Genomic DNA, 25,890 nt, shown 5'->3' with positions numbered 1-25,890 from the left:
AGTTTTAAGCCAAATTTTTCACTTTTTTCTTTCACTTTCATCAAGAGGCTCTTTAGTTTGTTTTAACTTTCTGCCATAAGGGTGGTATCGTCTGTGTATCTGAGATTATTGATATTTCTCCTGGCAATCTTGATTCCAGCTTGTGCTTCCTCCAGCCCAGCATTTCTCATAATGTACTCTACATATAAGTTAAATGAGAAGGATGACAATATACAGCCTTGATGTACTCCTTTCCCAATATGGAACAAATCTTTTGTTCCATGTCCAGTTCTAACTTTGCTTCTTGACCTGCAAGAACTTGAACTAGTTTCCATTTATCATTTGACTTTTTCACACCCCAAATTGGAGTGCTGTATGTACTGTTACAGGGAATTAATAGTCCTTCTTCCTTTAAATGTTCAATGATAAGCTTTAACCCTTCCTTAACCTCAGGCTTTAGTGAGTACTGCTTTTGGTGAGGAAATAGGTGAGGGTCTTTGAGCTTGATAATGACAGGAACAGCATTTTGTGCTCAACCCACAGTTTTTCCATCAGCCCACAGTCTGGGATTTACGTTTTGTTCAGTTAAAAAGAGTGGGCTCCATATTCATAAAAAAGAGGCCTGGACCTTGCTCAGTATATCCCTCCCCAGAAGGAGTGAGGGAGAAGCTGGAACAATTAGAAACTCATGAGAAAACACCACAGAGTCTCAGTTGCAGCTTAAAGGATGACTGAATTAATAGCATTTGGCTCATCCAGACAGCCCCAGTATGTAGTGGATTGGGGGGAAAGCAGACCAGGGACTTCAGTGAGCACAGAGAAAGTTGCCCCCAGTGTCCAAAAGGAAATTGACTGATTGGTCCTTACAGTTATTAATACCTGGGGTTCCTCAGGTGTAATTAGAATGGGAGCTTGTGTGGGGACCCCTGGGCACCTTCTGTCCTGAGGGTTGGCTTTTTATACCTGCTGTGTGAACATTGCAAACCCTCACATTCATCCACCCATCCCCTGAGTACCCACTGTATGTGAGGCCTGGACCCTCCCGAGCATTTGGCTCCTGGGCATCACATCTGGTCCAGCCAGGTGTCACCTCTGCCTTCAAGGTCATCCACTGGTCGTCCCAGGTCTTCCCAGCCTCTGGAAGTATCCTCTACTGGAGCCACCATACCTGATGGCCATCACCACCTGTGACTGGAGCCACTGTGTCTAATGGCCATCACCACTTGTCCTGGGAGCCACAGCCCATTCCCCGCAAGCAAAGGGCTTTGCAGGCTCCCCTCTCAGTTGGGCCACTTGGCTTCTTCCAGCCCCAGCGGACCCTAGCCTGCAGCCAGGACTGCCCTGGAGCCCACACAATGCCACAGCTGCTGGAGGGCATAGTCAGTCCTGGTGACTCTGGGGAAGACATCTGCCTTCTTTGATTTGCTCTCTGTAAGAAGGGTCCCCAGGTTGTACTTGTGTCCTGATGTTTTATTTTTTCGGTGGGGATGAGGGGTGGATGGATAGCACTTCTGGATTTGTTCCCACCTATTAATATTATTAACTTCCTAGCTCTCAGGCTTTGGGATGGCAGCCAAGTGGGGAGCCCTGCAGTCCTCATAACTGCCTCTCTTCTCCTTTCCTGAAGTATGTGTTCCCTGCTGGGCCCAGCTCCTCTTGTCTTTCTTATCCCCTTAGAATGAGATCTTTCCGCTATAAATAGACACAGACAGGGCCTGTCCCCCAGTTCACCGGTTCAGCAATTTCAAGGTTTGTCCAAGGACAAGAATGTCTTTGAAAGCCCCTTTCCTCAAGCTGTAGAGGGGGGCCTGCTGGCTTTAGAAGCAGGGAAGCCCACTTAGCCAAGGTCAGGCATGATCAGTCCTTAGCTAGAATCACTGTGGACCAGTTTTGGCTGCCCTCCCTCCCAAAACAGGCCTCTCTGGCCTTACACCTTGTATTTAATGGCTGATTTGTTTTGAACTGCTTTGAAAACAAATCCTGGACATTGGCCACCTGCATGACTCTGTTTCATTTCTCAGATGAATGGATGGAGCACAGCCTCGTTAAATGATGCAACATGCTGAGGGGAGACCTTGGGACAGGCAGTCTCCAAAGGCTCTAAGTATAGACCGTCTTCCAAGCAGAGCTGCCAGACTTCACAAAGACAAAACCAATACAGAAATCCCAGTTGAATTTGAATTTCAGATAAACTGATTTTAGTATGCTGCTGCTTTTAGTCATTTTGTTGTATCTGACTCTTTGCAACCCCATGGACCATAGCCCGCCAGGATCCTCTATCCATGGGATTCTCCAGGCAGAATACTACAGTGGGCTGCCATTGGCTTCTCCAATTTTTGTATGAAAGTTTCTGTATGAGTATGTCCCAAATTTTGCATGGAACATACTTGTATTAACATTAAATATGTTGTTCATTGTTTGTCTGAAATTCGAATCTGGGCATCCTAAAATCCATGTGGCAACCCTTCTGCCAAGGACAAGTCTTATTTTCCCATCTCTTGATAAAATCACTGTCTTCCACTGAGTTTTACTTCTGCACATTATGAAACCAGTGAAATTTAGGAGATGAATTTTGCTCTTTAAGATTGGAGAAAGAGGGATTTCTTTGGCATTCCAGTGGTTAGGACTCAGCTCTTCCACTTCAGGGAGTGTAGGTTCGATCTCTGGTCAGGGGACTAAGATCCTGCATGCCACATGGCATGGCCAAAAAATATATCAAATAAATTAGGAGAAATAAAAGCCACATGTTTTTAATGTTGTTGTTTAGCTGGTAAGTCATACCAGACTCTATGACCCCAGGGTCCTCTGTCCGTGGGATTCTCTGGGCAAGAATACAGGAGTGGGTTACCATTTCCTCCTCCAGGGATCTTCCTGACCCAGGGATCGAACCTGTGCCTCCTGCATTGGCAGGTGATGCTTTAGCACTGAGCCACCAGTGAAGACCCATGGTTTTTATACTGATGTGCTACATTTTCCCCTTGACTTTTTTAACCCCTGGAAGTATGTTTTGGCCTGTCCTTCCCAGCCACCCCTCCATCTCTCCTGGTTTAGCAATAGAATCAGTTTCCAGGAAGGAACTAGCGGTGAACTTGATTCTTCTCCACCCAGAGGCGTCCAAAGAGATGAAATACTCACACTTGCGAAAGTGCATCTTCACCATCAGAGAGAAGTCAGTATATCGGCTCTAAGCCCACTGGTTCGACGTCTCTAGTCAGAGTTTCCCCCAGCACATGAAGCTTTGACTTGGGAGCAGACGGGGTTGTTGTTGTCTGGTCAAACTTCCCTAGACTCAGACTTGCTAATGAGAGTCTTCCATTGAGTGGAACAAGTCTCCAGGGACTAGAGATGTGTCAGCCTCCCCAGCTGGCACAGGCTATCAGTCCCTGGGAGCTCACTCCTGTTTCAGAAGACACCCACACATAGCCTGGTAGAACCCAGGCCCATCCCTGAAGCACACCTGTTGCTGGCCCGATGGGAGATACTGCTGATTTGGAAACAGGGACTCCACAGCAAGATGCGCACTGAATACCCTCTGACAGCACTCCCCAACGGGGGTGTCAGCCTTCCAGTGTGGCACACAGGAAGTCATCTCTGCAGCTTCCTGGAGGAGTGGCTTCAGAAGGACCGCAAGATGCTCTGACCATCCGCGTCACTTGACCCTGCCTTCCTACCTGGGTTCCCTGTGTCCTGAGGTGTTCAGCATGCTCGCATCTCCCCCAGGTGTCTGCAGTGATCCTCGCTCTGCCACATTCCTGGGCAAACTGAGTAAATCCTCCCTCAATTCATTTTCTGTTGGAGCTCTGATCCCTGCTGGAGCCCCTGCAGGGAGAGGGTGGGTGAGAGGCTGAGGGCCCTCCGCCCTGGTCCAGGGGTCCTGCCCATTCCCATTCAGAACCTGTGTTGGCCCCGAGTTGCCCAGAAGACAGCAGAGGGGGGCATCTGACAATTTCCCTGTTGCCAGGAAGAGGTGGTCAGTGTAACAGACCCTTCACTCAGGCTACTCATCCACCCTCAGGCTTCTTCCACGAGACTGCGCCTCTTTTAGTATCTATTAAGTGTTTACGAGGGCTTCCCTTGTGACTCAGTGGAAAAGAACCCACCTACAATGCAGGAGACCCAGGAGACACGAGTTCAATCCCTGGGTCAGGAAAATCCCCTGGAGGAGGGCATGGCAACCCACTCCAGTATCCTTGCCTGGAGAGTCCCATGGACAGAGGAGACTGCCGGGCTACAGTCCATGGGGTCACAAAGAGTCGGACGTGACTTAGTAACTGAGCACGTACGCAAGCATTTACTGTCCTCTCTCAGTGCTGTTTGGAATGACCTAGACCTTTGCCACAAATGGCTACAGACACACCCTTTTAGAAAGGCTGCACAGGAGTGTGTGGTCCAGCTGATTTTGGCCTGAGGTGTTGCTTAGTGCATCCCTCTTAGGCCAGATACAGTCCTGGACCTAATAATGTTAACAGCCTCATGTCTATTTGTGACCATAGGGATAAAGAGAAGGTCATGTCCCTCAGGACCAGAGAGGAGAGCCTTCCCAGTTCTGTGGATGGAGTCAGTCTGCGAGAGGTCTGCTAATCCCCACCCTAGCCTGATTCTCATAGACTGGAGATATTTTCTGCATTTGATTGACTAGGCTGACATTTACAAGCCAAAAGATAAACCTTATCTCAATTGGACTCTTACGACTGGAAAACGCCACCCATAAGCTCTGAGGGTATATTTGCAGAAGTGAGTACAATGAATAAAAAGAGATGAACATCCTCATGTGAGCCTGATTTATTGAACTGTGGGTTCAGGCAATGGCCTTGTGTTATCTGCAGGGGGGCTTCTCTGGGGTGATGGTTAGGCCCCCTGAACCATCTTCCCCAAGTGGTCCATGAGACACAGCTGACTGCTGAGATGCACACTCCTCCCAGGGGATGTGGGACTCACGAGAACCTGTTAGACTCCAGTCCTGGCCTGAAAAAGTGTGGGCAGGGTAGGCAGCTTACTGACCAGGACAGCATCTCTCTGATATGTCTGTACCATCTACTTACAACTTGTTTCTAGGCTGAGAGATAGTCAGCTCTGGGGCACCGAGGGGGCCTAGGATACACGCTCTTTTAGTCACTCTAAGTCATTGAGCCCAAAGATGGACCCCACATGGTACAGATACTGAGCTGAACTATTTCTGAAGGATTCAGGGCCACACCCTTAACAATATGCAGAAATCCAGAGGGCAGGTGTGATTGGAGCAGCCAGTCATAAGCATTTGTATTTTTGTTTTCTTGCAATGTGTATTACTGAGGATCCTGGAAAATTTGACCCAGAGAGCAGTGAATCTGGGCACCTTGAAGGGGGCTGGCCACAGTTGAGCATCAGAGCTGTGTGCTGAGCAAGGGCTTGGAGAACCAGGGGGAGTGAGGAGGTGCTGGGAAAAACACACATTATCTGTGTCTTATTATCCTTCTTGATGATAAATTTGTACCATTTACTTTTAGATTGTCAGAAAAAAAAAACCCCAAGCCCAAATAGATCTAACATTTATTATTTGCAATTTACACAGTTGAGTTCATGTACTTTGAGGACTTCTGTCCTTTCTGACAGTTAAAAGTGTTCTACCCTTGGAGATTTGGGAGGGCAGATCCTCTATCTCCTAGACAGTAATTGGAAACACATTATCTAATTGAGTAGAGAAAGCAACTCTTCCCGGAAGCAAAAGCCTACTTTGAATGTTGGATGGTGTGGGGGTCTTTTGTGGCCTGCCTGACTATATTTCCAGAGAGCTGGAAAGGCTGGCCCCAAATGTCTCCTGTAGTGTTTATTCAATGGAACCCCAAATTTCATCATTCTGTATGCTCCCCATCGTCCCTTGTGTGTGTGACAGGGTCCTTTCTAACATGCACATACTTCTGGGAGGCCCAATACAATTCTGCATTTGGAGTGAACGATTCTGCCTGCATTACCACCTTCAGATTCTTCTTTCTTAGATGGCATCTGCAGAATAAAACTAGAAGACTACGGATTGCTACTGGTGTTCTTTAACTTCACCATGATGAATGTTTGGCAGGCCATTCTGCCTTGTTGCCTGGTGACGTGTCCCTGCTTTCTCTGCTTTATCCCATGCAGGTACCCGGGCACAAACTCCTGCAGCAGCACTGTGCCAAACAAGTGATTAGTGGGCATTCTTGTTTTGTGAGTGTGTGTGAGTGTTCAGTTGCTCAGCTGTGTCTGACTCTTTGTGACCCCATGGACTGTGGCCTGCCAGGCTTTTCTGTCCTTGGAACTTCCCAGGCAAGAATACCGGAGCGGGTTGCCATTTCCTACTCCAGGGGATCTCCCCAACCCAGGGATTGAACCTGCATCTCTTGTGTCTTTTGCATTGCAGATGGATTCTTTACCATTGAGTCACCAAGGAAGCCCCTCGTGAGTAAGTGAATTAGGTTAAAGACAAAAAGATGGTGGCACCAGCCCAGTGCAACAGTATTCATGCTATGGTGATTTCCAGCATAATTTCACTAGGGATTGAATTTTGCCTACCAAAAATGATATGTTGAAATATTAAGCCCCAGCACCTGAGAAGGTCACCTTATTTGGAAATAGGATTGCTGCAGATGTAATTAGTTAAGATAAGTCATACCAGAGTAGGGTGGGCCCATAATCTACCTTAACTGGCATCCTTATAAAAAGGAGAAATTTAGACACAGAGACTCACAGCGAAATTGCCTTATGAATGTGAAGATGGCCATGGGCAAGCTGAGGAGAGAGGTCCTGGCAGACCCTTCCCTCACAGCCCTTGGAAGGAACCAGCTCTGCAGATACCCTGATCTTGAACTTCCCAGACCGTGAGCCTCCCAGACTAACAGTGACACTTGGTTGCAGCAGCTCCAGCGAATGTACCTGACTTCTAAGCCTTAGTTGCTCTGTGACTTCACAGGCTAGGGGCTTCCCTAATAGCTCAGTTGGTAAAGAATCCCCCTGCAATGCAGGAGACCCTGGTTTGATCCCTGGGTTGGGAAGATCCGCTGGAGAAAGAATAGGCTACCCACTCCAGTATTCTTGGGCTTCCCTTGTGGCTCAGCTGGTAAAGAATCCGCCTGCAATGCGGGAGACCTGGGTCCAATCCCTGGGTTGGGAAGATCGCCTGGGGAAGGGAACAGCTACTCACTCCAGTATTCTGGCCTGGAGAATCCCATGGACTGTATAGTCCATGGGGTCGAAAAGAGTCAGACCTGACTGAGCGACTTTCACTTTCACTTTCCATTCACTTTCTTTCACAGGTTCTTCTGTGAAAACTGAGCACTGTTGAAATTAAGTTGATGATTTTCAGGAAGAGCATGACTAAAACGGTGAATAAAACAAATAAAAGACAGGCAAGAGCACAGAAATAAGTGATTGTTACAAAGCGTAGATCTGCAGGAGCAGAATGTTGCCTGGCCTCACAGTGGGGCTACAGGCACTAGTCTGCTAGTGAGGTAACTTTGTGGGAGCCTCAGAATGTTGAATTTTCCCCCTCTTTTTTAAAAATTGAAGTATAGCTGATTTACAATAGTGTGTTAATTTCAGGTATACAGCAAAGTAATTCAGTTATACATTTTATATATATGTATATATACATCTGCTATTTCTCAGATTCTTTTCTATTATAGGACCTTGTTGGTTATCTATTTTATATATAGTAATGTGTATATTTTAATATATTAATTATATTTAATTAATTAATACAATAATTTAATTAATATAATAATTAATAAATATATCAATTATATAAAATAAAATATATTTTAATACCAAACTCCTAATTTATTCCCCTTCTTTCCCCTTTGGTAACTACAAGTCTGTTCTCTATGTCTGTGAGTCTGTTTCTGTTTTATAAAAAAGTTCATTTGTACCTTTTTAATTTTTTTTTAGATTCCACATACAAGCAATATCATGTGGCATTTATCTTTCTTTCTTTTTTTTTTTCAGCATTTATCTTTCTAATTCACTTCACTTACTATTACAATCTCTAGGTCCATCCATGTTGCTGTAAATGGCATTACTTTGTTATTTTTTTTTTTGGCTGAGTTATATTTCATTATGTGTGTGTGTGTGTGTGTGTGTGTAGATATATACACACCATTCATCTGTCAATGAACATTTAGGTCAATTTTTAAAATTTTGTAAAATAGAGTTAAAATATTCCAAAACACAGACTTGTAAAACTTACATGTTTTTGCAAACTGTCAAGTGCTAATAGGGCTTCCTATGTGACACCAGTGCTAAGAACCCGCCTGTCAGTGTAGGAGACATGAGAGATGTGGGTCCGATCCCTGGGTCAGGAAGACCCCCAGGAAGAGGGCATGGCTACCCACTCCAGTATCTTTGCCTGGAGAATCACAAGGACAGAGGAGCCTGGCGGGCTACAGTCCAGGGAAGCCGAGAGTTGGACATGACTGAAACGCCTTAGCTTGCATGTACTCACTAAGAATGTGCAGAGTTCTCCTCATCCTCTTTCTACAGCTGGAGGGTAGAGTTTGGCCTGACCGCCCAGGAGTCTGGTTCTTTCCTGTGAAGTGTCAGAGCGCGCATCTGAGCCTGGTGTTACACTCAGGCTCTCAACTCTCTCCCTGTCCCCAAATCCTTCAGTGAAAGGTTCATTAACTAATTTTCTCTAAATTAGTCAGTTCAGCTTAAAGCTACCTCACACCAGCGGATCTTATTTTTGACCCTGTGTCAGAGTCCCCTGGGCTTGTGACAGCCCCCCAAAGCTGGGTCCACCCACAGGGCTTCCGATTCATGAGGTATGGATGTGGCCCCAGGATCTGCATCTCTAACAAGTCCCCAAAGATGCTCAGGCCACAGTTTGAGAATCATCGTCTTGGTCTGATACTACCAGATTTTTTTTTTTTTTTGCAAAGTTTTCTTCTTATTATCACAATCATTATTATCATTCTGGCATTTTCTAAACGTGTATGACATAAACAATTTTCACTCACCCTTAAAAAACCAGACAGTAGGAGGAAGTATTTGCAAAAAATTGGATTAACACTGGAAAGCTCTTTATTATTTTCCATGAAACTTCCTCAGCACCCCAGAGCAGACACTGAGAAGAGCTTGGCTTCTCCTTATTGGTCCTGCAGTTCCCTGGAAGGCCGAGGAGGTGGGCCTCCAACTCCTGCCTCTGGGCCAAGGATACTGCTGGACCCTGCCCTCCTGGGAATGGCCAGACAATATCTGAAGTCCTGCTGGCCCGAGGATTTCCTGATTTTTTTCCTTGCTAAGATGGTATGGGAGTTAGGGTAGAGATGTGTCCAAGTGTGCATGAATTCCAAATGAAAAGTTATGTAAAAGTTCTAAATGTTAGGAATGATCCCATTTGTACAGTGAAATGTTCTTCTCCTTCTGCCTCTAAAGGGCCTGCTGGCCCAGTCAAGTGCTGGGTACAGGGTGGCAGTTCTATATAGATATAGATATAAATATAGATATAGATATAGTTATACATATGGATATATACAATGTCAGTGTAAGACAATTATATATGTAATGCAGTTATATATAATGCTTATATATGTGTATGTGTATATTAATATATAATGCCTTTATGTATACACACACACAGACACATATATATATTTGCATTTTTAGAGAACTCATTGTATTAGGTCCCTAGAAATCCTATTATTACCCATGCCTGGCTTCTCTGGAACCTACTTTCTGGGTGGTTATTAAATGCTGGGATGCAGTTCATCTTCATCTGTTGTTCCTGGTTAACCCCCAGGCCAGTCTTCAGCATAAATAAGACACTATCTCTGATAAAAGTATGCCTTGTGCTATTTCAAATGCCCATCATCCCAGAGGAGCTGGTCTTCAGTCCTGGCTCCCAGATGGCTCAGGTTATTTTCCAAGAAGAGGGGATTAATTTAACCTCATGCTGTTCTTTAAAAAACTAAAAATAGAGCTACCATAGGACCCTGCGTATATCGAGAGAAAAACATGATCTGAAAGGATATATGCACCCCCATGTTCATTGCAGCCCTGTTTACAATAGCCAAGACATGGACGGAACCTAAATGTCCATGCTGCTGCTGCTGCTAAGTCGCTTCAGTCGTGTCCGACCCTGTGCACCCCCATAGATGGCAGCCCACCAGGCTCCCCCATCCCTGGGATTCTCCAGGCAAGAGCACTGGAGTAGGTTTCCATTTCCATCTCCAATGCATGAAAGTGAAAAGTGAAAGGGAAGTCGCTCAGTCGTATCCGACTGTTCGTGACCCCACGGACTGCAGCCCACCAGGCTCCTCCGTCCATGGGATTTTCCAGGCAAGAGTACTGGAGGGAGGTGCCATTGCCTTCTCCGAAATGTCCATAGACAGAGGAATAGATAAAGAGGAGGTGGTACATATATACAATGGAATATTACTCAGCCATTAAAAAGAATGAAATAATACCATTTACAGCAACACGGATGAACTAGAGAGTGTCATACTGAGTGGAGCAAGTCAGAGAAGGAGAAATATCGTGTGACATCCCTTACATCCAGAATCTAAAAAGAAATGATACAAATGAACTTACCTACAAAACAGAAAGAGACTCACAGACTTAGAAAATGAACTTATGGTTGCTGGTGGGATGGGATAGTTAGGGACTTTGGGATGGTCATGTAAAACACTGCTATATTCAAAATGGATAACCAACAAGGACCTATTGTATAGCTCATGGAGCTCTGCTCCGTGTTACATTCCAACCTGGATGTGAGAGGGGTTTGGGGGAGAATGGATACATGTGTATGTATGGCTGAGTCCCTTCTCTGTAGCTCTGAAAGTACCACCATTGTTAATTGGATATACCCCCACTACAAAATGAAAAGTTAAAAGTCTAAAAAAAAATAAGAAAAATTTAACCTCAGGCTCCGTAGAGATGTGGTTATGAGGGACCCCTCTTTATCCAAGTGTTACCTGCTACACTGATTCCAGAGGCGTCGTAAGATAAAGGTGTAATTATTTCAAAGCTACATATCAAAGTCCTGTAAACAGATAGTAAAGTACAGTGTACAGGATGAAAGGAGGCGTTTTCTCTTAAGAAGGGCTGTGGACCGAGTGGATGCTGACAGCCCTGCGCCCCTGTCTTTATCCCTCAATGACAGCTGGGGGCCTCCTACTCCTACCAGCCTTTCACGGACCACCAGGAACAGGGGAGATTAAGGAAGGGAGATGAAGGAAAGTTGTAACAGAAAGAATGACCTCAGTAGATGAGTCTCACACAAAAAGAGGGCATGAGGGACACAGTCTCTGAAAGGCTGCTTATCTTTCTGAATTTCATTTCATCTCACACAAAATCCAGGTGAATGTGTCCCTCTGATGTCCAGTTGGTTCTGAACCTGTGTCACTCTCCCAACTGAGGGTCCACTTGGCGGAACAGCTGGATGCCCTGGACACAGGAAAGGACTTGGACTCAGAAGCAGTCTTTCCTTTCCCCGTAGGTAGAGAGTTACTGAATCTGTTCTTAGTAGAGGACTGGATACCAGCTGCCCCTTCTCATGCATACAATTTCCTACTCTCTCCTTCCAGACTCCCGTGTATGGTGGACTTTGTGCTTGCTAGGAAAACAAAATAAATAGTCTTATTTAGGCTTCAGAGACAAAGCAGAGCAGGCATCTGACTTTGCTTCTACCTGCCTGGACACTGTCCTGATTGTGAGTGACTGTAAGACTTGCAGCACCATAGATAAGATAGCGGCCAAATCTTGAGATTGTTGAGCCCCCAAGAGGGGGATTGGCCAATCAAGCCCCAGACTTAACAACATTCCAAGTTTTATACATTAACATGAAACCAGAGCTGCTATTTTCTCACAGATTGATGACGATACCAGTTTGCATGTCTTGGGATTACAGGCAGGAACTAAAGCTGCAGTCTTTGAAGTCTCACTCATGGAACAGATGTGCTGCTTCGGACCTTTTCCCGACTGGGACTCCAGATGTGCTGTGATCGGGACTTCCCAGTGCTGTTGAGTCTTGACACTGGTCAAAACCCAACTGGTGATGCATCCTCTGTTGTCTCTCTTTCTCTTTTCTTTTAATGCTAGTGTATTGAAAGTAAGCTAGATAATTCAATGTTGGTGGCTAATTTTGTTAACAAATCCTTTGAACCCAAGATTGAAAGTGAAAACTTTCAGCAAAACAGGACTGTACAAATTTTATTAAATAGGCTTAGTTTTAGTTTAAAAGTGTGTGTTTCTTTGGGAAGGAAATCTGTACCTAGTTTTACTCTTCAGAGCCATGAGAATAAGAAGACTCCCACCACACTACCTCACTCCAATGGCCCTTCATCTGTTGACACAGCTTCTGGTTCCTGTTCAGTCTCATCTTCTCCAGGCAAACATCTCTGGTATTTTTAATCTTTCCTTCTTTGTCAGTATCAGGAGAGTTTTTCACCACCCTGAGCACTGTTTTCTACTAGGGCATTAAAGAGGTGCATTTTCCAAAGTCATGCTTACGACCCTAAACCCAGGATCACACGTTATGCTCCTGATGTGGACACACCAGCCCAGAGTGAGCCCGTGTGGGCAGTGGTACATTGGTGCAGGCTGAAATCTCACTGGGCGTGTCCTTGGGAAGGCAAGGGAAAGTTCATCAGGGGTCATGCTGAGCTCCTTGTCCTCTCCTGCTGTTTGTTTTTTTTTCATGATGTTCAGTCAGATGTGGCCACAAGAGGGGACATGAGGGAGGGGTGCAGACAACAAAATTTATTATACTCAGATCCATGCCATGAGCAGGCTACCAGGGTGAGAGTGAGCAAGAAAGCAGGCATACCCAAGCAGATGGGGAGCCGAGAAAGTGAGGACCTGTGGGCAAGTGTCTTTATTTGGGGTAGGATGGAGAATACAACCAGAGGCATGAGGGCATTTCACTATTGTGTTTGAATGTCAACACTGGGTCACTGTTAGGGGAGGGTAAGAAGGGGAGCTTGTGACAGGTACCAGCCGTGTCACCCGAGTGCACCTAGTCATTTTGGTGGGATGCTCCTAGCCTGTTTGTGGGGCTGTTGAGGCATCAGAAAATATGAAGTTTTGGAATGTACAACACCCTAACCCAAGGTTGATGCCATCAAAGTGTTGCATTCAACATGTCAGCAAATCTGTAAGACCCAAGAGTGGCCACAGGACTGGAAAAGGTCAATCCTCATCCCAATTCCCAAGAAGAGTAGTATTGAAGAATATTCTAACCATCAGACAGTTGCACTTATCTCCCATGCTGGTAAGGTCATGTTTAAAATTTTGCATGCTGGGCTTCAACAGTACGTGATCCAAGAACTTTCAGATGTCCAAGCTGGGTTTGAAAAAGGCAGAGGAACCAGAGATCAAATTGCCAACACTTGCTGGATCATAGATAAAGCAAGAGAATTCCAGAAAAACATTTACCTCTGTTTCATCAACTATGCTGAAGCCTTTGTGTGGATCTTAACAAACTGTGGAAAGCTCTTAAAAAGATGGAAATACTAGACCACCTTACCTGTCTCCTGAGAAACCTGTATATGGGTCAAGAAGCAACAGTCAGAATCCTGTATGGAGCAGCTGATTGGTTCAAGATTGAGAAAGGAGTACAACCGGGTTGTCTGCTGTCCCCTGTTTGTTTAACCTGTATGCTGAGCACGTCATGAGAAATGCTGGGCTGGGTGAGTTGCTGGGTGAGTTACAAGCTGGAATCAAGACAGGTGGAAGAAACATCAGCAACCTCAGATATGCAGATGATACCACCCTAATGGCAGAAAACGAGGAGGGACTAAAGAGCCTCCTGATGAGGGTGCAGGAGGAGAGTGAAAGAGCTGGATTAAAACTAAATATCAAAACAAACAAACAAACGAAGATCATGGTATCCAGCCCCATTACTTCATGGCAAATAGAAGGGGAAAAGGTGGAAGTAGTGACAGATTTCCTCTTCTTGGGCTCTATAATCACTGCAGGTGGTGACTGCAGCCATGAAATCAGAAGATGATTTCTTCTTTGCAGGAAAACTATGACAAACCTAGACAGTGTGCTGAAAAGCAGAGACATCATCCTGCCAACAAACGTCCATATAATGAAGGCTGTGGTCTTCCCAGTGGTCACGCACAGTTGTGAGAGCAGGACTATAAAGAAGGCATAATGCCGAACAATTGATGCCTTTGAACTGTGGGACTGGAGAAGACTCCTGAGAGTTCCTTGGACTGCAAGGAGATCAAACCAGTCAGTTGTAAGGGAAATCAACCCTGAATACTCATTGGAAGGACTGATGTTGAAGCTGAAGCTCCAGTATTTTGGTCATCTGATGCTAACAGCCTACTGATTGCAAAAGTCCCTGATGCTGAGAAAGATTGAGGGCAAAAGGAGACGAGGATGTCAGAGGATGAAATGGCTTGATAGCATCACTGACACAATGGACATGAACTTGAGCAAACTTTGGGAGATGGTGAGGGACAGGGAGGCCTGGTGCAGTCCATGGGGGTCACAAAAAGTCAGACACGACTGGGTGACTAAACAAATAAACCTAAGTTTACACCGTGAGCCGCTGGGGCATCTCTTCCAACTCCGGGTGCATGGTGTCAAGATTTTCTAGGTATTTTGGGGGCGGGGGGTGTGTGTGGCATGCATGTCAGCTTAACTAGGTCTTGTTGCCCATTGACTTGACAGGTAGCTGGACCTGCCTGATTTTCCAGCCCTGGGATGCAAGCAAAAGCTTGATTTACCTGGGCCAGAATGGTTTGTAAAGAATTCGTCTCCAAATTCCTCTGAAGCTCATTGTTATAGGCTTGGCCTAAGTAGTCAACAGCCATGCTACTGTCATAAGGATCTGCTGCTGCTGCTAAGTGGCTTCAGTCGTGTCCGACTCTGTGCGACCCCAGAGACAGCAGCCCACCAGGCTCCCCTGTCCCTGGGATTCTCCAGGCAAGGACACTGGAGTGGGTTGCCATTTCCTTCTCCAATGTATGAAAGTGAAAAATGAAAGTGAAGTTGCTCAGTCGTATCCTACTCCTAGCAACCCCATGGACTGCAGCCTACCAGGCTCCTCCGTCCATGGGATTTTCCAGGCAAGAGTACTGGAGTGGGTTGCCATTGCCTTCTCCATAAGGAGAGCTGGCATCAAAAAAAACATTCCAATGGCCATTCAGAGGCAGGGACAGAAGGAAAGAAACATCAGGCTCCCAAAGGTAATTGAGGTTGTAAAATTTCAGTGTCTAGGGGACTTCCCCGGTGGTCCAGTGGCTAGGACTCTGCACTGCCAATGCAGCGACTCTGGTTTGATCCCTGGTCAGGGAGCTAGATCCCACATGTCACAAATAAAAATCCCACATGCCACAATAAAGAGCAAAGACGCTGCTTGTCACAACTAATACTTAGCACAGCCAAATAAATGAACAAAAATAAAATTAGTTAATTAATCAAAAAAGATTCAGTGTCTGGAATTCATTTCTCTTTAAATTTCACACTGTCAAACGCTCACCATCATCAGGAAGGCTGAATTAACTGAATTAACATTGCATTTCTCCAGGGGTCTCTTTATCTCTATCTCCATTCAACCAAGATTTGAGGAAGAATTATATGAAAGAGCGGAGAAGGCAATGGCACCCCACTCCAGTACTCTTGCCTGGAAAATCCCATGGATGGAGGAGCCTGGTGGGCTGCAGTCCATGGGGTCGCTGAGGGTCAGACACGACTGAGCGACTTCACTTTCACTTTTCACTTTCATGCATTGGAGAAGGAAATGGCAACCCACTCCAGTGTTCTTGCCTGGAGAATCCCAGGGACAGGGGAGCCTGGTGGGCTGCCGTCTATGGGGTCGCACAGAGTCGGACATGACTGAAGTGACTTAGCAGTATATGAAAGAGAAGTCTTTTATTTATTTATTTATATCCGGTTCCTTTGGGTGAAGATACAATTCAACAGCTAATCTCCATTAGTTGTGTAACTAATTCTATAGTTTACTTAGTACAAGTCACTTTATTTTTGTGGGCTGGTTTCTTAACTGTAAAATAAAGCCATTAAACTAGAACATTTCTAGGCTTCCTTTTAGCTCTTAGGTTTTAGGCATGTTCTCAGGCCCCAGGGTTTGAGTTTCTGTGGACCAGTGTCACAGGTGTTAAAAGCCTGTGTCCCCTCTGTCTGTACTTGCTCCAACGTGGGCAGGGCCTGGGTCCCCACCTCTTTTTCCTGTCACTACAATGACTCTAACTGGAGGAATTAATGACAGAGGATAACCCTCCGGTTACTCTGGTCACAGGGACGTACTGAAGGTCATTGGTCATTGCTGGGGTCAGGGAATGAAAACCCCTCCAGTTACTCTGGTCACAGGGACCTACTGAAGGTCGTTGGTCATTGCTGGGGTCAGGAAATGAAAACCCCTCCGGTTACTCTGGTCACAGGGACCTACTGAAGGTCGTTGGTCATTGCTGGGGTCAGGAAATGAAAACCTGCCCTACATACGGTTCATTGCTCTTCGTCCTTCAGTGGATGGAGGTCCTAAAACAGGCCTGCCATGTCAGATAGTCACACAGAGATTGAACTTGTGTGTGCTTTCTCTTTGGCCCGGCTGGGCCAGGATTTTCCCAGATGTGACAAAGTCACACTGCTCAGTTCCACACACTGTATCTGCCCCCTTCCATGGGCTCCAAGTCAAAGAAGATTCTGCAAATGCTTCTTCTATGGTTCACCTGCCTGATGGCTTCAGACGTTTCTCTGAGTGCCAAGGACCATCAGAACGGCAAGGACAGGGAAAGAGAGAAAGGCCCTCGGGTGGGGATGGCCGAGATGTGGGTCCTGCAGCTGGCTGAGTGCTCGGGTGATATTAGGATGTCACGGGGCCTTAGCCAGCCTCCCTTGGGACCTTCCATACGAATACCAACGTGTGTGTGGTGGGGCCATGGCACATAAGACCATCACTCGATATTTCTGTGGAAATCATAGAGTTTATTTTATTTTATTTTCAAGAGAAGCGTGATAAAGCAGAATGCTCAGATGGCTGGACCCAAAGCCACTTTCAATTACTCTTCTATTAGGTTTTCTGCCATGGATCCACTTTTAAAACATTATAATTCTGTGAATATGGATTATCTGCAAATGGTAAACTGCAAACAATGTTCCGTAGCCCACCTACATTGGGATCTTCTGGATGTTCATTAAAAAACAGATTTCGGTTCCCAATCTTTGGCCTTTGGAACTGGAATGCTTACGGTCCTGGCACAGAAATCTGTATTTAGAAGCTCCCCTGTGATGCTTACACCATCAAGTTTGAGAATCGAGACTCATTAAAATTTGTATGTGGCCCCCATCTCTTGACTTTGTGGATAATGAAGGATCTACTCTGCCAGGAATGCAATGAGCTTATCACATAAAAAGCCTTTTAAACAGATGAATCGTAAAAACTCTTCTTCTCAAACCCCTCAAATAGAGGATAAATTGACTTTTTGAAAACATTTATTATGTGGATTCCTTCATCACTAGCCATTGGTTGAGAAAGGCTTTAACTGGTCCTTCTCTCTGGGTCCCTCAAAGTTCTTGATCAAGCCAGCCCACTCATCTCCTAAATCTGAAATCTGTGGCAGCTGGGGGTGTTGGGGTGCCCATGGGGGTGAGGGTGCTGGAGGTGTGCACATGTCCGTAAAGAGGCCAGTTGGTAGCGGGGCGTGACCTGCAGAATCCCAGCTGGAAAGGTGGGGACAGGGGACTGTAGTGGGAGGAGCAATGTCTAGCTGGGAAGCACTGGTCATTCCTCACCCCAGTATTGCTCTTTTATTCTGCTGCCAAACCCAAGGGTGACCAGGTGAGGAATCGATACAAACTTGAGTTTTTTTGAGGTCAAAGATGATTTCCATCAGATAGGTCTCTTGGGGGGAAAAGAACAAACAAACAAACAAAAAAAACAGCTGCTGAATTTTGTGCCTCATCCATCTGACCAGTCAATCACAATGGAATCTGAAGTTTGAGGCCAAAGAGTCAGCATTTTGTCTTTTTATAGTTGATAGACAGTGACCCTTGCCAAGACTCCAGACACATGAAGGTGATACCACAACCCATTAAATTTATTATGGGACTGGGAGGTGACAAAACTGCCCCTAAGGTCAAAGCCTCATAAAGAAGAACAGAGCTCTGCTTTAGGTCTGAAATCACACACAATATCAGCACTGCATTGCAGGGTGGGAGGTTAAGTGGTTGCTTTGAAATCCAGAACTGCTAAGTAAACCAACCTGTTCATATTTTCCCGTGTTCTTTCTTGCTTCTGAGGAGGGTTCTGAGCAATTCATAGTGTAGGTCAGGATTGCAGAGGATCTTAGCTGGGCTTTTGTGCGTATTTACACATGTGTCCTTTCCAGCAGATGCTTTAGTGTTCAGTATGTAAGAAAAGAGTCAGAAATTGCCCCTGCTGCTGCTGCTGCTGCTAAGTCGCTTCAGTCGTGTCCGACTCTGTGCAACCCCATAGACGGCAGCTCACCAGGCTCCCCCGTCCCTGGGATTCTCCAGGCAAGAACACTGGAGTGGGTTGCCATTTCCTTCTCCAATACAGGAAAGTGAAAAGTGAAAGGGAAGTCGATCAGTCGTGTCCGACTCTTAGTGACCCCAGGGACTACAGCCTACCAGGCTCCTCTGTCCATGGGATTTTCCAGGCAAGAGTACTGGAGTGGGGTGCCGTTGCCTTCTCTGGAAATTGCCCCTAGCTGGGCTGAAATAGCAGTGACAGGTCAGAAGAGCTGGGAGAAGGATGCTTGGCTTCATCAGTTTAGGGATCAGTCTGGTACGTCCAGGTTCCTAAGCCAGTTTGTGCCCAGGGTTTGTGCCTAGCCCTGGGCACGTTATGCATCATCTTTTGAGAGTGGCCTATAGGAGGGAGGGAGCAGACAGAGCTGTCCTCTTGCAGAACCCCCCTGCCACCTGGCAGGGACAAGGTCCCCCCTCGACCCTTCTGTCTTATACTCCTTGGCACAGAGAAATCTTCAAACTGGGGCCACCATCAGGTTTGTTGGTGCCAGCAGGGGAAGGAAAAGCTTCCTTTCAGACAGGGGATTAATCTCAGCTCTTCATTCTGAGATGAAAAGCAAGGGAAAAAAAAACAGGTCCGCCATCCTCTGCTGGGCCCTCAGTGAATCAGAGTTGCACCAGGAGTCTGACCTTCCCCAGCTGACTCGCCCGTGACCCGACTTGGCAGACCCCCTGCCCTACCCGCTGTCTCTCACTTGTCACTAGGTGAGTCTGGCCACTGTCAGTTCACGAGGTTCCTGTGGAAACAGGTGCTCATGACTCCTCAGTCTGTCAAAAGTCTGAAGAGCCGGGGGCAAAATTTGCTTCATGCAGACTGCTATGTAGAGGGTGTGATGGAGCCTTCTCAGCAGAATGTGCGTCCAGAGAGGGCTGTTCCCCAGACTCCCGTGAGCTGTTAGCAGACATCTGCTCCTTGTGTATTAGTAATAGAATGGTCAGTTTCACTTTTTTTTTAAACTTGTTATTTTGTACTGGGGTATAGCTGATAAACAATGTTGTGATAGTTTCAGGTAAACAGCCAAGGGACTCAGCCATACATATACATGTATCCATTCTCCCCCAAACTCCAGGATGGCTGGGTTTAAAATTGGGTCCATGGTGGGGGAAAGTTTGTGCCTTTTCCTTTGCACAAAACCGCTGAGTTCATTTCCTCAAAGCTTCTCCTTTTATGAATCTAGGAAAGATTTCAGGAAGGAGCTGCTATGGGGATGAAACAAGGAAGAGATCAAATTAGCACACCGTTTTCCTAATAGATCCACATCAGCCTTGGTCCTTGTTCTCTAGTAAATTACCATTATGAATATTTTACCACATGCAAATGAGAAGCCTGTGTCATCTGATTCATTTAAAATCTGTAGCCCACAGATCAGAAGATCCTTCCCAATCAAACCATTTGGTGTAAAGCAAGGTGGGGGGCGGCTTCCCAGGTGGTGTTAGTGGTAAATAACCCATCTGACAAGGCAGAGGATGTGAGAGAGGAGGGTTTGATCCCTGGGTTGATGAAGATCCTCTGGAGGAGGGCATAGCAACCCACTCCAATATTCTTGCCTGGAGAATCCCATAGACAGAGAAGCCTGGCGGGCTACAGTCCATAGGCTCACAAAGAGTCAGACGTGACTGAAGTGACTTAGCGCAACACAGCACAGCAAGGGAAGCAGCTGGGATTTAGGTAATATTTTTTCCTTTGCATTCAAACATCGAATGCTTTGCCTGTGAGATGGAGAAAGCCTCAGCGCCCTTGGAATCTGATGTATAGGACATGAGTTTGCACTGCATCCATCTAGATGCCAAGTTGCACCAAAATCTACTTAGCAGTTAGCAACTCTGGCCTCACGCTCACTGAACTACATTGTGCAAGCTCCAAGCCCTCCAACCACTCGGATTCGCCCTCCGACCAGAGCATGCTCTGGGGGCCCTTCTAGTTAGACGGGCTCCCACCCAGTCCCAACTTCGCTGACTTCCAGTCTGCTCTCCCGCAGTCTGTACACTGAGGCTGACCCCCCACACACCCCCGGACCACCCTGGAGTTGAAAGCCTGGAGAAAGATGGCCAGATGCATGTATTACCCTCAACAAAGGGCCGCTGAACTCCTCACTCCCCTCGCCATCTCTGATCCACCCCCATAAGTGCCCTCAAGGCCACCCTAGTCAGAGCTCTTCCCCAGATGACTCCCTCCCCTCCCCCAGGGTCATCACCCCTGCCGCTGGTCTTCAAGAGCTGACTCCGTCTCCCATTTATGGTCTCTCCATCCTCTGACCTCAGTCCTTTTCTGTGTAAATCTCTCTGCCCATTTGCTTTTGAGTCTCAAAGTCTCAAAAGTACTCTCCCTTTATGAAGGTAGTGACTTTATGCAAAGGTTTTTCAGTAAATGGAATCCTTTTATTTTTTTAAACAGAATTTTCCACAGAGTCCAATTTGTGAAGCAGATAAAAGGAGACTTTCCCTGGCTTGACCTCACCTTACCTGTGCACCTCTTCTTTTTACAAAATCTTGAGTCTCTTACATGTCATTGATTCTTTTCCATTATGTCTCAGCTTTTTCAAAGAACCTAAGTAAGAAATAAACTCATCTTTGGCCCTCCTGATCACTGTAGCCTCCATTTAATTTTTACCATTTCTTTTAATGCATTTCTCAGAGAGGTCATTTGCCAGCTGGGTACCCTTTCCTCACATGTACTCTACCGTGGCTCCACTCAGGGGTCTGTGGGTGGTGAAATGTGGCCCAAAGTTCCTCCCGTCCCTATCTAAATGCCTCTTTGCAAAGTGACTACCATGATTATTTATGTGACCTGGCCATTCTTCCCATTTCCCTAAATCTGGGCGTGGCAGTGTGGCTTTAGCCCATGGTACATAAACTAGTGTGATGTGATCCACAATCTGAGGCTTGGAAACGCTTGTGCACTGGGGCTTTGCCTCTTTTACTGCTAGAAACCCTTGCCTCCACATGAATAAGACCAAGAAAACCTGAAGAACGAGGAGAGACATGGAGCTCAACCGGCACCAGTGGACAGCCAGCCCTTCTGGCCAGATATCCGAGTCAGTCATCTGAGACAAAGCACCAGCCAGCTCCAGGGCTGACTGCAGAACTGCTCAGGGAACCACAGACTTGGGAGCAATAGGAAGAAAGTTAAATCTTTGTATTTGGGTTGAAGTGTTACACAGCAAAAACTAATTGATACACCGGCAACGACTGGGTTTATATCAGTATCATCCTCGCGCTCAGTTGCTGAGTCTTGTCCCACTCTCTGCGACCCAGTGTACTGTAGCCCACCAGGCTCCTTAGCCGATGGAATTCTCCAGGCAAGAAGACTGGGGTGGGTTGCCATTTCCTCCTCCAGGGTATCTTCTTGATCCAGGGAATGAACCTGAGTCTCTTGACTGGCAGGCAGATTCTTTACAATGAGCCACCAGGAAAGCCCATATCAATATAGGGACCTTTATCCTTTTTTGCCTCAATATCTCTGTCCCATTTGAGGTCACTTGCTTTGCTGGAGGTCTTTAAAATGGATGCATATGGGGTGTTCAGGTATCACCTTGCTTCAAGCAAGAGTTAAGTATCTCCTGAGAGGTCTTAATTTACATAGGTAACTCTTGATATGGCAGTTAAAAAAAAAAAAAAGACAGTGTAATTCAGGAAAATGGTCTTAGAATATGATTTCTGTGCCTTCTTTTCAGTTGTGGACAAACCTTGATATCAGCAGTGACTCAGTAGTGGACAATAAGCCCAGCCGATCAATGGTTTATAATTGCGAATTAGACCCTACCTTTTCGCATTAGTCAGGGATCTGCAGAGAAACAGAACCAATAGTGTGTGTGTGTTGTGTGTGTGTGTGTGTGTGTGTGCATGTGTGTGTATAGACAGAGAGTTATTTATCTTAAGAGAATGACTCATACAATTTTGAGGGCTGATATGTCTAAAATCTGGAGAGCAGATGGACAGGCTAGAGATCCAGGGAGGAGCTGAGGTTGTAATTCATGTTCAAAGGCTATCTGGAGGCATAATTCCCTGTTCATCAGGGGATCTTAGTCTTTTTCCTATTATGGCTTCAACTGATCTGGTGAGGCCCACCACATTATAGAGGGCAAACTGCTTTACTCAAAGCCCACTGATTTAAGTGTAAATCACGTCTAAGATGCCTTCACCAAAACATCTGCCATAATGTTTGACCAAATATCTGTTTACTGTGGCCCAGCCAAGTTGACACATAAGATTAATCATCACACTCATCCTGTTGCTGACTGACTCCCCAGACAAAGTCATCATACCTGAGAAAGTCACTTGTCCTTGACCATATAGAACTGTCTAGCCTAGGAGGCTGGATATAGCAGATTTCTGCATGGTTATGATCTGGGATGTGTGCATTGTTTATGACTAATGAATCATAGCAAACATTCCCTCCATTTGCTTCCCTCCTTAATTCTCACTGATGAATTCTGGAGGAGGGGAAGCTATGCATCTGAGTAGTCGTCTAAATGAACAGAAATTTAGGAAATAAAAAATACATGGAATTCCACTTTGATAGGATAGTGTTAGGGACTGCAGGAGTGGAGTTTCCACTTTTTTTTTTTTTTATTAAATTTGGTTGGAATTACAATGATGTGACCAAAGAGTAGTAAATGTGTCAGAGGTAGAAAGTGTGATTTCACATCCTTTGTTTACAGGCTTTAAAAATCTTTGTCAGTTTATGCAAAAAGCTTCTAAAAGTAGAAGGATTAAAGCCACAGGATATAAAGGCTGGGACAAAACAAATGAATGTGGTTAATAACAGATACGTAGGCTCTCAAGGATATTAACATAAATAAAAATTCATCATGAGAAATAATTACATTCCCCATTTTGGCCCACCCTCTAATTCTCCTGGGCATGGAAAAATAATGGGAAGGTTAACACATTTCTCACATTTCTAAGCATGTTATTATTTCTTGCTTACACAAAAATTACATAAAAGCAATCACTTGGAATCTGAGAGTAGATGACATATACTAGACTCGGATAAAAGCTTAACCAAAATAGAAAAGCAATCTGGTATTGCTGACAATATTGTCACAAAAATATTACATTTTATGAAGGGGATTTCTCAGAATTCAATAACAACATGTTTAGCAGTTAAATTGAGTCATTTGCATATAGTGGCAAAGTGAAAATACAATAATCTCATTTTTCCTGCCTAATAGGATTTCCTGGGGCTGGATTGCTGGGGACACACTCATCTCCTTGCTTTCTGCCCATCATATTCCTCCCTCCGTATTTTTTTCCTCTCCATCAAGCTTTTTCTCTCTTTTTGCTCTACCTTTATTTGCATTATTCTTCTCCACCCCACACTCTCTTTGTTTCTCCCTTTTCTATCAGTTTCTTATTCACTAAAAGTGACCCCCCACTGACTACCATTAACCCATTCCTGGGTATGAGCAGAGAAAATGAATCATCATTTTTCATCTCTCTTCTTATGAGACCTTTTCCCTCCAAGTCTGCCTTACTATTGTTATTATTATTGTTTCTATCCTGGCAACTTTTTCTAGACCAGATCGAAAGAATTGCAGGACTTGACTGTTCACTAGAAGATGCAGTTAAATCCCGCAAAATCTGGAAAAGGAGGATTATATGCTTATTGAAGGTATGTCCGTGTGTGTGTGTATACAAACATTCACATATGTTTTGATTATTTCTTTCTTTTCTGTATAAATTATTTGGATAAACTTTAAACCATCAGAACCAGAAAGGCATGGTGATTAAGAGGGAGGGCTCTGACATTAAATTTGCTGCTGCTGCTGCTGCTGCTAAGTCGCTTCAGTCGTGTCTGACTCTGTGTGACCCCATAGACGGCAGCCCACCAGGCTCCGCCATCCCTGGGATTCTCCAGGCAAGAATACTGGAGTGGGTTGCCACTTCCTTCTCCAATGCATGAAAGTGAAAAGTGAAAGTGAAGTCTCTCAGTCACATCCCACTCTTCGAGACCCCATGGACTGCAGCCTACCAGGCTCCTCCGTCCATGGGATTTTCCAGGAAAGAGTACTGGAGTGGGGTGCCATTGTCTTCTCCCGACATTAAATTTAGACGCACACATTTGGGGTTTTTTACTTGGAGTCTTTTTGAGATTCTGAGGCTACATGTGAGTCAAACACTGATGGTGACCCCTGGTCATTGTCACCTGCTCACCCAAGTTCCTGCTGGGGTGTCCATTGCTCTCCCACCAGAGGCTCTCCAAGGTAAGTGCCTCTTTGGACATGGAACTTAGGGAGAACCTGGGAGCTACTGCCCCTGTGATCTCAGGTTTGCCCTTCCTTCTGGGAGCTTGCTGTGCCTCTGGAGGCAGTGTGGGTACCTGACCATCACACACCCATCTCACTCCTCCTCCCCAGTCCTGGGAAATTCTCTCTCTCTTGCTCTCTCCCACTCTTTTCTTTTACATCAAGTGCCTCTTTGCCTTTAACTTCTTCCAAGTCCCTCTGCTTCTTTCAGCCAAGCCCTGGTTCTCTTCTACTGCCTCTGTGAATCCTCTTTCTCCTCTGAGCTTACCCAGGACAACTTACAGGCACATTTCCCCTGGAGCAATGGAGTGCAGGACTTTATTCCATTTGAATGGCATGGGGAGGAGAGCAGCCAATGCGCAATGGGGGAAAAAAGAGAAAATATAGGAGGAAAAACTTTCAAATTAATTTCAAAACATTATCTAGCTACTAGTTTGTTTGTTTGTTTGTTTGAATTAAACAAACATTAGGATTTATTTTTCAGCTTGCTGAAACTGAACACTTCTTAACAACTTTTCTCAGCCCTACCTTATGTGCTTTCATTCTTGAGACAGTCTCATCTGTGACTTGGCCATCTCCTAGTTTCCCCATATTTTTCTTCTAAGACCTTTCTCCATAGTTCGTTTGGGCTGCTAACACAGAGCACCATAGACCAGGTGGCTAAGAAACAATACAAATTTATTTCTCACAGATGCAGAAGCTGGGAAGTCCAAGGTCAAAGTACTAGCAGATCTAGTATCTGGTGAGAAGCCACTTCCTGATTCATGGACAGCCAGCTTCTCATTGTGCCCTCACAGGAGAGCAGAAAGCCAGCTTTCATATCTTTTCTTATAAGGTCACTGCTCCATTTTGTGAGGGCTCTGCCCTTACGATTTAATCATTTCCAAAAGCCCCTACCTCGTAATATTATCACATAGGAGGTCGGGATTTTTTTTATTGAAATATAGTTGGTTTACAATGTTGTGTTCTTTTCTGCTGTACATCACAGTGATTCAGATACACACACATACACATTTTCTTTTTTGGGCTTCCCTGGTGGCTCAGCAGTAAAGAATCTGCTTGCAAAGCAGGAGATATGGGTTCTATCCCTGAGTCAGGAAGATGCTTGGAGAAGGCAATGGCAACCCACTCCAGTATTCTTGCCTGGGATATCCTATGGACAGAGGAGCCTTGCAGGTTACAATCCATGGGATCA

This window comes from Bos javanicus, chromosome 28 (assembly GCF_032452875.1).
Source record: "Bos javanicus breed banteng chromosome 28, ARS-OSU_banteng_1.0, whole genome shotgun sequence".
NCBI classification, from domain to species: domain Eukaryota; kingdom Metazoa; phylum Chordata; class Mammalia; order Artiodactyla; family Bovidae; genus Bos; species Bos javanicus.
This window is presented reverse-complemented; position numbering follows the sequence as displayed.